Source organism: Pseudopipra pipra, chromosome W (assembly GCF_036250125.1).
Source record: "Pseudopipra pipra isolate bDixPip1 chromosome W, bDixPip1.hap1, whole genome shotgun sequence".
In the NCBI taxonomy this organism is placed as follows: Eukaryota; Metazoa; Chordata; class Aves; order Passeriformes; family Pipridae; genus Pseudopipra; species Pseudopipra pipra.
In genome coordinates, this window is record NC_087580.1 from 16,345,232 (window position 1) to 16,357,232 (window position 12,001).

The 12,001-nt window shown below is 57.1% G+C and overlaps 1 long non-coding RNA gene across 1 annotated transcript; it reads left to right on the forward strand.

Moving 5' to 3' along the window:
- Positions 1–4,953: 4,953 nt before the first annotated feature.
- On the forward strand, positions 4,954–8,443 carry LOC135405753 (uncharacterized). Its single transcript, XR_010426001.1, has 2 exons — positions 4,954–5,717; positions 8,139–8,443. It is a non-coding gene; the product is annotated as an uncharacterized LOC135405753 (long non-coding RNA).
- Positions 8,444–12,001: the final 3,558 nt, after the last annotated feature.

Below are 12,001 nucleotides of genomic sequence, written 5' to 3' on the forward strand. Positions count from 1 at the left end.
GGGACAGCGGGACACCGGGAGAGGGAGAGGAGGACGAAGAGCTCGAGCAAGGAGAGCCCGAACAAGAGTCAGAGCGAGAGCGCGTCGCTACAGTCGCTGCTGCTGCCGCTGCTGCTGCCGAAGCGCAGGGGCCGTTGGTCCGTTGGTCCGTTTGTCCGTTCCCCGTTGGCCCCCGCGAGCCCCGGGGGCAGCCCCGGCCGCTCCACTCCCAACCAGCCCCGGCCGCAGTCACGGAGCTCCCCTTCCTCCCGCCCCACGCCAAGACCACGGCCTTTTGGAGCTGCTTCACTTTAGTTCAACTTCTTGGCTGCCAAGTTTGCAACTTCCCGCCGCTGCTCGGACCCCATCCCGCCCGCTCGGCCCGCGCTGCTGTCGCTTCCTCCCAGGCCAGCCGGGCTCGGCACTTGCCCCTCAACTTTGGCAAGGGCTTTGCTCAGTGAGGAGCCCCGGCACGTCCGGCCAGCGCCAGGCAGAGCCAGCCCCGGGGGAGGGCAGAGCAGGAGCATCGGCAGGGGAAATGCAGCCCTTTGGGGTCAGCGCTGCTCCCCGACCACACCAGGGCTCTTCCTGTTCTCCCGCCTGGTTTGAGGGAAAATGGGCAGCTGCACAGAGGATCAAGCAGAAGAGAATTAGAAGACTCTTCTTGCTGCCCTTTGGATGCCAGTCCCTCCTAAGAAATGCAGGCTTAATTTGGAATGGACACGATGGAGCAGCTTTTTCAGCACCCAATATTTAACAGCTGCCTTTCAGGGGACAATGGGAAAAGGGGGGAGAACGGGAGAAAAGGGGGGCTGGGACCTCCAAAGTGAGCGAGGAGGGGGCTGAGACTGTGAAACCGAGCAGGGCACGGGGAAGAAACACCCCCAAACCGAGCTGGGGGGGAGCTGGGGACGGTGGGGATGATGGGAAAGGGGTGGGAGAGGGGAGAAAAGGGGTGTTGGACAGTGGGCAGGGGGACAGAGGGCAGGGGGTTCCCACATGGGTCTCCCCTGTCCCCCATCACTTGAGCCCTGGAGCGGTTCCCTGGGGCTCTGGGAGGGGGCAGATCCGCCCTGGGAATGTCCACTGCTTCTGTAACCCTTTGTGTGCTTGCTCTGGTGACGATTGTGCACAGGTGCCCAAGCCCCCTGTCCGTCCCTGGGGGGCTGATGGGGGGACTCCCCCACCCAGTAACTGGTGCTGCAGCAGCTGTGGGGCAGAGGGGGGTGGGAAAGGGGGGTCCGGGGTGGCCCCCTGAGCTCCCAACCTGCTGGGGGGGCTGAGGGCTGCTGGGGGGGCACCCCCTGACCTGTGTCCCTGCACACCCAGGGCTGTTCCAGGTCCTGGGAAAAGCCGAGTGAGCGGCCCCGACCGGGAGAGGTTCCTGCCCGGGTACATCTCCAACTGGGAGCAGCTCAGGCACTTCAGCAGAGATTTGGGCACCTGGGGGGGACACCCCGTGTGGGGAGATCCAGGCCAGGCACTGGAACAGCCAAGGGGAGTTCCTGGAGAACAGACAGGATCAGGGGACATGAACTGCTGGCACAACTACGACAATGTGGCCCCGTTTGCCCGGCCTGGGAACCCCCATTTTGGGGTAATCTCCCCCACATCCCACCAGAAACAACAAATCCTCCCAAATATTCCCCTGGATCTCCAAATGACCCCAAATCCCAGTAAAATGGTGGGGCTTTAGATGTCTTTGTTGAATGTCTTTGTTTTAAATTCAACAAATCAGCTCTTCCCACTGAATTTCCCAGGTCAGTTTGTGACCCCATGGATGTTTCTCCCACTGTGTTCACCCAGGTGCCTGTGGGGAACCAGGAGGATGTGGAGACCACCAGCCAGGTGTCTTCCCAATGTGGGAAGACATCACTCCTCCAGTGGGTGATGGAGTTGGAGCAGCAGACAAAGCTCTTCCCACAGTCGAGGCACCTTTAGGGTTTCCCTTACTGGTGGGTCCGTTGGTGTGAGGTCAAGGCAGAGCTCTGGCTGAAGCTCTTCCCACACTCCCCACACTTGTAGGGCCTCTCCCCGCTGTGGATGTGCCGGTGGCTGACGAGGTGGGAGTTCTGGATGAAGCCCTTCCCACAGTGGGTGCAGAGGAAGGGCCTCTCCCCTGTGTGTGTCCGCTCATGCAGGAGGAGATTCCCGCTGGTCTGAAACCTCTTCTTGCATTCCAAGCACCTGTAGGGCCGTTCTCCAGTGTGGGTGCGCTGGTGGCAGATCAGGTGGGAGCTCTGGCTGAAGCTCTTCCAACAGTCCAAGCACTTGAAGGGCTTTTTCCTAGTGTGAAGCTGCTCATGGACGTCCAGGTCAGGGCTCTGGCTCAAGCTTTCGTCCCCTTCCCGGCACAGGGTGGGTCTTTCCTCCTCAGAGCATCCTGGGCTGGCTTTGGAGACCCTCCTCCTGGGGCACCTTCGTGGCTTTCCCTCCCCGCTGCCTTCCTGCGCCGTGGAGCCCTTCAAAACGGCCTCTCCCACCAGGCTCTGCCGGGGGGATTTGTCCTCCGGGCTCTCCGTCCTCAGCTCGGGGCCTGGGGCAGGAGGGAAGAAGGACAGGGAGGGGATTTGCCTCCGGCCCAGAGGGAAGGCCAAGGACATCCCCCCAACTCCGGCCCCGGCAGGACGGCGGCGGCAGCGGGGTTGTCCTGCAGCCGGGGGCGATGCTCAGCTGGGAGATACAGGACAAGACAGGGCAAAGGGGCACTGACTTCCTCCTCACCTGCCTGGGGGTCCTGGGGCATCTTCCTCTTCCTCGCAGCCTCCTCCTCCATCTGGCCAAGCTTTGGGAAGGAATTATTCTATGTAAACTCATTCCCTTCTGCCCAGAGTAACTCAAACTAATACACATATATCAGACTTACAGGCTCATGCCATAGAGTTTAGAGACAGACTTCCCAAAGGGATGAATTTTTCCTGGTTTAGGAGGGAAAACAAGGTGTGGGTGCATTGGGTTGGCGGTCCCTCTGTTACAACCCACCCCAGGAAAAGAGGGGGGGTAACCCAGGTTTTATCAATAATTCCTTTGGGGTGGATTAAAGCGAAACGACACTAAATAATCGGTGTCTGAAAACATATATTGACAAGATTTATTTTCACAATTTTGTATCAATAGGGATGTTAACATTTTGGGTGCTGTCATAACCTTTCGGGGGAGGAGGAAAACAAATGCCTAGGGCAGAGAAAGACAGGGTAAGAGTAAGGGAGAGCAAGAGAAAAAAAAGGAAAGGTGAGAGTGGTATAATCACCACCCACTGGATCCAGCGACGTCTTGATCCGCAGGCGGTGGGGGAGAAGAAGAAGAAAAACCCCGCCAAAACCCCCAAAGTCACCAGTCAGTATCTATATCCTTTGCAGCTCCCCCAAGGCGGGGAGTTGTTTCCATAGGGTGCTGTCTCCCTTTTTGGCGCGGAGTTCGTGGTCTCTTCCCACCTTTTCTTTTCGGGGCTTGACATCTTCTGCACTGGAGGAGGGGGGATGGGCCCAGTTGCCCATCAGAAAGTCAAAAGCCTGCAGAAGTCTCTTAGAATGCAGAAATCATTAACTGTTCCAGTCTCTGACACCCTCCTGCCCAGCTCCATCTCTAGAAGTCACCTGGAATCACCAGGAATCACCTCCAAACCACCAAGATTCAGCCCAAAACAACCCTCTCAGCAGTAGAGTTCCCCCTCGCTGGTCCATCCACTTTGGGGTTCTGGGGTCCCTCCTGGGTGGGCTGCTGGAGGTCTCACATGTATTGGGGAACCCGCTCTCCAGGGTTCCCGCCCTCTCTGGGCTGCCGGAGATCCCGGGAATCCCAGGGGTCCTTCCTTTATGGGCTCCTCACTTTGCCATTCTGGGGATCCCCCTTCTCTGGGCTGCTGGGGGTCCCGGGGGTCCCGGGGGCTCCCCTCTCCGGGGTCCCTTTTAGGGTGGTCGGGGGCTTTCGGGGTCCCAGGGTCCCTTCTCCCCTGACTCTCGCCTTCGGGGTGCTGGCGATCCCAAGGTGTCCAGCCCTCTCTCCAGGCTGCCGGGGGTCCCGGCTCCCCCCACAGCCCTCGCTGCTCCCCCCTCCTCTCCAGACTGCCGGGAGTTCCCCCTCTCCGGGCCCCCGTTTCAGATTCCAACCCCCGCCTGTCCCAGGGGTCCCCAAAGCCGGTGGGTTTGTCCCGTGTCCCCCCCACTCCCCGCCGGTATCCGGCGATCGCCACGTGGCTCCGGGGAACCAACATCCCCCTGCTCATCGTCGGGGCTGTGCCGGGAACCCACCCCGGGACCCCAAAAAACACCTCCCGGGGATCCCCAATATCCCCCCAAGGGGCATTTGCGGCTCAGCTTTGGGGTCCTGCAAGATCCAAACATCCCCCTCAAGATATTTGGGGCGAGCTCCCCCTCCCCGGTCACCTGCGGGATGCGGGGGGCGATGCTCCCGGGACGCGGGGGCTGCGGATACAGCGGGCGGTGCATCCACGTGCGTTCTTTCTCCTCCTCCTCCTTCCCCTCCTCCCCCTCTCCCTCCTCCTCTCCCTCCTTCTCTTTCTCCTCCCCTCCTATTCCCACTCCTCCCATTCCCGTGGGAGCTGGGGCAGGTCGGGATGGGGCAGCGCTGGGCTCTTGGCCGCTCCCGCCCGCACTCGGCCCCCGCCGCAGCCGCCACGGCCGGGACGGCGCGGGGGGGCCCGGCCTGGGCACCCCCCACCTCCCCTTTGCCCAAATTCCCGTCCCGGGGGGCGCTGGGGCCGAGGGGGGACCCTGGGGGGATCCGGGGAGCGCTGGGCGCTGCGGGTCTGGCTGGCAACTGATGAGTCATCAGCGCTGCGCGCTCGGATTGGCTGAGCACTGCTTTGGGGGTGGGGCTGCAGGAAAGGGGGTTCTTTGCAGGGAAGACATTTGGAGCTGGAAGGACTCCAAAGCTGAGCCGCAAATGCCCCTGGGGGGGATCGGGGGGGGTCCGCGGGAGGGGATTTGGTTTTGGGGGTGTACCGGTGGCGGTTCCCGGCAGAGCCCCGGCGGTGGGCGGGGGGATGCGGGGTCCCCCCCGCGGTGGGGGTTGGTCTTGTTGGAAATGATCCAACTTGCCTCAAATTTTAGTCAGTGGCAGCAGCTGACCGGGTTTCTTTTCACGGGCTCTTGTCGGTTTGATCTTTAAAGCACCCAAACTTGGAGTTTCTCTGCACTGGCTCTGATGAGCTTCCATAAACAAAGCCCGAGGGAGCTGAAGATTGGACATCTGGGATCTTAAATTCCTGGTCCTTCAAGGACCTGTTGGAGGAACCAGAAGGTCCAGAGGGGATTAACAAAGACATTGCAGCCTGAGAGTTGGAGACTCTGTGTCTGAGGAGGAGGGCTAAGAGGACCAAAGAACGTGGACCAAATTAGCCAGTTAAGGATAGACTACTAATTAGAGTCTTAATTAATGAAGAGAATTCATTAGTTCATTAATTGGGGTAAATTAGAAGCAATGAACATGAATTTGTTTGTTTGTTCAAATGTAGAAATGTGTGAAAAGTCTGGAAAGGGACAGGTGGGGCTGGAATGATTGGCTCCCTGTCTCTGGGAGCCAGAACAAAGCAGTGCCTGGCTCACCAACACTTCCCAGGGGCGTTGGAGGGTTTCATTTCTTCCCAACGATTTTCAGGGACAATTCTTGGTGAGCCAGGTGGGACAATGCTGTCGACCCTCCAGGGATTCCGGGACCCTGAGGACTCCAGCGAGCAGTGAAAATATTCTTCTGGGAGATCTCAGTCCCTGGATCTGGTGAGTTCAAAGCAAGATCCCTGGAATTTTATTAAGGCATTCCTGAGCGTATAAAAGGTATACCTAAGCATCCTAGAAATGGAGCTCTAGAACAGAATAGAATAGAATTGGGTTGTGAAAGTGATGCTAGAACTGTAAAAGGAGGAGTGTGATATTTGGCTTATGAGAAGAAATCCCTACTGACTGAGTGAAAGGGGTGGGTTCCAGGCCCCAGGTGTGGGTCAGGGGGTGGGTTCCAGGCCCCAGGTGTGGGTCAGGGGGTGGGTTCCAGGCCCCAGGTGTGGTTCAGGGGGTGGGTTCCAGGCCCCAGGTGTGGGTCAGGGGGTGGGTTCCAGGCCCCAGGTGTGGGTCAGGGGGTGGGTTCCAGGCCCCAGGTGTGCTTTGCCCACAGATCAGTCACACACAGAGCTCTTGCCCATAGAGCTGCTTTGGGGAGGGCTTTGCTCAGGGAACTGTGTTTGTCAAACCCAATGGTCAGTGCTGGAGAAAGTGAAGTGTTTGGGGAGTGTGTGTTACTGGGAGTGTGTGTTATAGTATTAGAATCCTGTCTGACTCGGGGATGCCCATAATAGATATAAAAAAGGAAAATTCACTTGTTGTAGAGTGTTAAATGCAATAGTTTGTTCCTGTGTGCATTTTAAAGCATTTGGTGCACATTAAATATTTGAAGGAAGGTAAATTGCCCCAGCAGCTGTTAAGCTGGGATTGTGTGTTCAGAGCATTCTTTAGTGTCAGCTTTGGTGTTTGTAAGGGTTGGATTTGTGTTAATTGTGCCGATATTCAATTAGTGATTAGTGAATTAGAGATTCAGTTTGTGGATTATAATACGGTTTTTCAGTTGCTGTTGTTTTGTCAGAGAAAAGAGAAGTGAACTGAAATCTCTAGATTTGTTCTTTGAACTGAGCAATAGTCAGGGTTTGGGAAGGTGTGGTTTGATGCCAGGGAGCAGCAGCAGCTGGGGAGGTTCCTCCAGCTGCAGGGGAAGGAGGCAGAAATGGTCCCAGTGAGAGAGGAGCAGAGGAAAGGATTTGGGTTTGGAAAGCTTTGGAGGGTTTAGTGTGAGAGCAGGGATTTGGAATGTGCGTGGGGAAGGGACAAACAGGAGCTGCCACAGCCTGGACTCCCCCCAGGGCTCCCGGCCAGGCAGGAAGGCTCCTGCCCTTGGAAGGTGTGTGGGGGCCCAGAGGTGTCATCCCCAGCTGAACCTCTGCTCCATGGACACTGGGGAGGGAGAACATGGATTTCTTGGGAGATCCTGGAGTGGCGTGTTGGGTTTGAAAGAGGAGGAAAGGACAATTTAGTCAGAAATGATTCCTGTTGTTGGTGGCACAGGGCAAAAGGAAAATGGGCCTTTCTTTCAACCATTAAAATTTGGAATTGGTAAATGGGTGTTGGCCCTTCAAATTCTTTCTGTGCCTGACTGTGCTGTACCATTCCTAGGCAAGAGATGGATTTAGTGAGTTAAATGACATTTGAAAAAGGAAAAATCCAAGTTTTTCGGTGCAGCTGCTCTGTCATTCCTGGGTTTTGGTGTCATTGTGTCACTCAGGGATCCTGAGGAGGGTGAAGCCCTTCTGTGCAGGACATGGAGATGGTCCCTGGCCTGTCCAAATGCATTAAATGCTGCTGCTGAAGGAGCCCCCCCAGTGATTTTATCTGCATTGACCCCCTGGAGCCCACGGGCACCTGCTCCTGCCTGGACAGAAACCAGGAGTTTCCTTGGACTGGTGTCCCCCAGGAAGGACGTTTTCCCCCCTGTTTCTGAGGCTTTTAATAGTCTTTGATCAATAAATATTTCTCCATGTGATTTCTCCTTGTGGTGTCTTCTTGAAGCCTGAAGCAAGCAGAGGAGGGGATGCCAAAGATCCGCCGTCCCCTCTCTATTGTCACTCTGCACCCCCCAGGCCCTTCCTCTGCAGTGTCCTGTCTCCCTGGACATCCCCCCTGGAACTTGTGCCCTTCCCTGCTGGCACGGGTGGGCACACCCCCCATCCCAGTCATGTTCCCAAGCACTGCCAGGGCCACCTGGGTGACCAGCGGGACATGAGTGGGGGTGGCTTGTGAGAGAGTCCCCAAAGGCTCCCTGTCCCCAGAGAGCAGAGCCACGGGGACCAGGGCAGGTCCCCCAGCAGGTCCCACTGCAAATGGCCCGGTTTGTGCTCCAGGGAGGAGGTTTTATCACAAGCAGGGGTTTCCAGGGCTGCCTCGTGCGCAGACACCTGGGGGCCATTTTGTTTGGAAAGCTGAGGAGCCATTTTGTGGTCAGGGACTGGTGGGCTGCTTGTGGTTCTGCTTAAAGTTCCTGATTGCTGCTGCTTACAGTCCTGCCTACCTGCTGCTCCACACAGCTCTGTTGGGGTTGCCCATTGCTGCTCATTGTTGCCTACTGCTCCTGACAGTTCTGCTTCCTCACTGCTGCAGTGCCAAGGTGAGCCGGGAAGAACGTGAGGTGGTGAGAGCAGCCTGGGCTCACTGCCAAGGGACCGTGCGGCCGGGGCAGGGAAACAACCTGACAGGGGGATGGGGACAACCAAGGGACTGCAGCAGCAAGCAAAGATGGCCTGTGAAGGAAGAAAAGAGCGAGGCCTGGCATGGGAGGAGCGAGGGAGTGGTTCTGCAAATCGAAGGCTCTTAAAAGGGCTCGTCCCTCCCATCCTGGGGGTGCTGGAACCTGGTCACGAGTTGGGTGCACCCAACGCTGTTAATAAAGTTCTTTGTTTCACTTATTTGGCCATCTCCGAAATTTTAATGAGAGCTATTTGTCCCAGGGCAGGAGAACACACCTTAGTGCCCCCTCACATACATGTGGTGTGAGTGAGAACAGCCCAGGGCAGAAACACCCACCTGCCCAGGGGCCCCAGCAGTGGGTCAGCACCAGGCTGCAAACAGGGCAGGGCAAAACTTGGCCCTGCAGACCCCACAACCGAGGCCAAAGAGAGACCAGCCAGGCCACCACCCCCAGCCCAGCCTATTGCACCTCCGGCCACAAGAGTGGGGACCAAAGCTGTGCTTCTCCTTCCTCCTCTGCACCCAGGAGCCACAGCCCGGGGCACGATCCTGCCCCCAGCAGCACAGACTGCCAGGTCCCTGAGCCCCTGGGGCAGGAGCTCCTCGGGGTGCAGCCCCTGGGCCCTGCAGCACCACAACCTCCTGTAGGGCTGCCCCTGCCTGGGCTCCAACTGCCCAGCACGAGGGAAACCAGGAGCCAGAGAGCAGAGCTGGGGGCCTGCAGAACATCAGCATTTCCTGCCCTGCACAGCCAGGACAGTTTTCCAGAGCTCACTTAAAACAGCCCCTCCAGAACTTTCAGGGTGTTCCACAGGGCCCAGTCAGTCCCAGGATGATCCCAGTCAGTCCCAGGATGATCCCAGTCAGTCCCAGGATGATCCCAGTCACTCCTGGTCTCTCCCAGTATATCCCAGTTGCCCCCAGCTGCCCCCCCACCCCGAGCTGCCGTCGGACGCCGCCCCCCAAGATGCTGACGGGGGTCGGGGGCTCCGTGCTGGGGTTCCTCTGCCTGGGCCTGCATGGAATGAAGGGGCCAAGGTGACACTGCAGGGCCTCCTGGAACCAAAGAACCCTGAGACATTTGGGAACCTCCTGCAATCAAGGGACAATTGGGAGCCTGCAGGGCCTCCTGGAAAAAAGGGACCCTGAGACACTGTGGAAACTCCTGGAATCCAGGGGCCTTTGTGACATGGGGGCCTCATGGAACCAAAGGAACCTGGAAACATTTGGGAAGTTGTGGAATCAAGGGACCATTGTGACACTGCAGGGCCTGATGGAATTACAGGCACACTGGGACACTGTGGCAGGACATTCCCCCCTGGAATGGGACCAAGACAATGCCCTATTTGCAAATGTATCAGTGCTGGGCTGAGAGGGGCCCAGGCCAGGCCAGGAGATGTTGGAACCAGTCTGGGTTCAACCCTGAATTAACATCCTGATGGTGAGGCAACCCCTGGAGTCCAAGGGCTGTCAGTCCATCACTTTATACTGTAAAGTTCCAGTCCCCTTTCCCAGGGGCAGGTTCTTCCAACATAACCCTTCTTGGGGTGTATGGTTGGAGATTCCCCCCTTGGCTGGGGAACCCCCCCCAAGGTCAGTCCTCGAGGGTGAGCAAAAGAGATCTCCCCAGGAGCCTTGGTCTGGGGGAGTTACATCAAATGTCAACTTAATAGTTATTCATTTTTTGCCAGCTTTAGTATAATTCCTTCAATTATATTGTACTTATCCTGTACTACCGGTAGTTTTAGTGTTTAGATTGTGTAGTAAATAATTCTGATTAAAATTTTTTGTCTGTTCATCTGTGATAATGATGAGTTCATTTTATATCAATATATCTGATTTTCCATCATTAAAACCTGCAGGACAAAAGTGGTTCAATCACAGCTCTGTAATTCCTTAAATTCCAACCCTTGGCATAATCCGGGGCTGAGATTGGATCCAGCTGCCCCCAGGCTCCTCTCTGAGCAGGAGTTTAGAAAGCCAGGGAGTCCTTTCTGCACCTCGGGACTCAAGGGCAGGACTTCTTTAATGAACTTTGTCTAAGCCTTCCACTGCCACCGGCAACAGGGGGTGACAGGGAAAAGGGAGGGGAAAGGGGAGAAAAGGTGGGAAAAGGGGGTGAGACCCCTTCAGCTGAGCGGTTGAGGGGGTGGGACCCCCAGAGCAGAGCACGGGGAAGCTGTGGTTTGACGGGATGATCAGAAAGGGGTGGGAGAGAAGGGAAAAGGGGTGGGATCCCCAAAACTGAGTGTGAGGGGGGTTGCGACCCCCAGCCTAAGTGGGAGGGGTTGGGAGCCCCCGGTTGAGCACGGAGGGTCTGGAGATTGGGGGGACGTTGGGAAAGAGGAAGGAGAGGGTGGAAGAGGGAGGTGGGACAGAAGGTCGAGGGGTCCCTTTGTGTCCCCCATCACATGAGGCTTGGAGGGATTCCCTGGAGCTCAGGGGGGTTGGATCCACACTGGGGGAGTCCCTGTCCATCCCTGGGGGTCTGATGGGACACGTCACAAGACCCTGTCCTTAAAATGTGGGGCTTTTCTCGTATAAAGTGCTGGACTGTCAGTCAGGTGTGTCCAGGCTGTGCCAGCCCAGCAGCCTTGGAGAAGTTCTCAGGGGTGTCACCTTTGTTCCTTTGCCCGGGGATTTTCCCAGCTCTGCCACATCTTCCCCTCTCTCTCAGGATGTTTCCCTTTGGAATTGAGGAGTCAGGCTGGTTTCAGCATTATTCAACCCAAAAGCAGCGTGACTCCCCTTCTTCATTTCCTGCCGGGGGTTTTGCAAACAGGGCCTTGTTGGAGTTGTTTTACCCCGTTCCAGGCAGAGCATCCTGCTACAGGACCCCCATGGGACCCCCTATGCCCTTTCTCACCCTTTCCCTCACTGTCCCACCTGTTTCCCACCCTCCCTGCAATCCTCTACTCCCCCCACAGCTCGGTTTGGGGGTGGCCCCCTCCCCCACCCTGCTCAGTTCAAGGTCTCAGCCCCTTCTCACTCACTTTGACGATGCAAAGCTCGTCCCTTTTCCCCCCTCTCCCACCCCTTTCCCATCAGACCCCCAAACTCCAGCTGCCCCAGTTGCTCCCACTAAATCTGGGAGTCCTACCTCCCCCTTTCTCTCAGTTTTGTGGGTCCCACCCCCCTCCTTCTCCATTTGGGGACCCCAGCTGTTCCGATCCGCTTCGATGCAGAGGGGAACCAGGTTCTAAAACACTCCCATAAGCCAGGTTAAGGCACAAACGAGGCCAGATGCTGGATCCCAAAACGAGAATTCCACTTTGTTTTGGAACACAAAAGAGCAGAGAGAAAGAAGGGAGATAGGGCAGTGGGACAAGCTAAGGGGAACTGTTAAAAGCACAGGACAGGAGTTAGCAGCACCAGGAAGTGCCGCCGCCTTGCAAGCTGGTAGATCTCTGCTGGGCTTCTGCCCTGGTCGCCTTGTAGCCTCTGAGGAACAAACCCAACCCGCAGGGGAAGGGGGTGGCAGCAGCTCCCACAGCAGTCCTGCAACAGCTCCCCACAGTCCCCGGGCACGGCCTTAAATCCCCTCGCCGTGGGACCCCTGGATGCCCCCTGGCCCCTTCACCAGGATCCAAGCAAAGGTCTCCTGGCACCGAGATGGGCCCCGAGTGTCCCTTGGCTGGTTCCCCGGTCTCCAAGCGAGATCCGCCTGGTACACCTTCTCCCATTTTTTGATTGTAACAAGTTTTTCTCTTGTTTGCTCCTCTGCCTGCCTCTGCTGGCTTGATGGGTGCCTCCTGGAGCTTTTGCAAGGAGCTCGG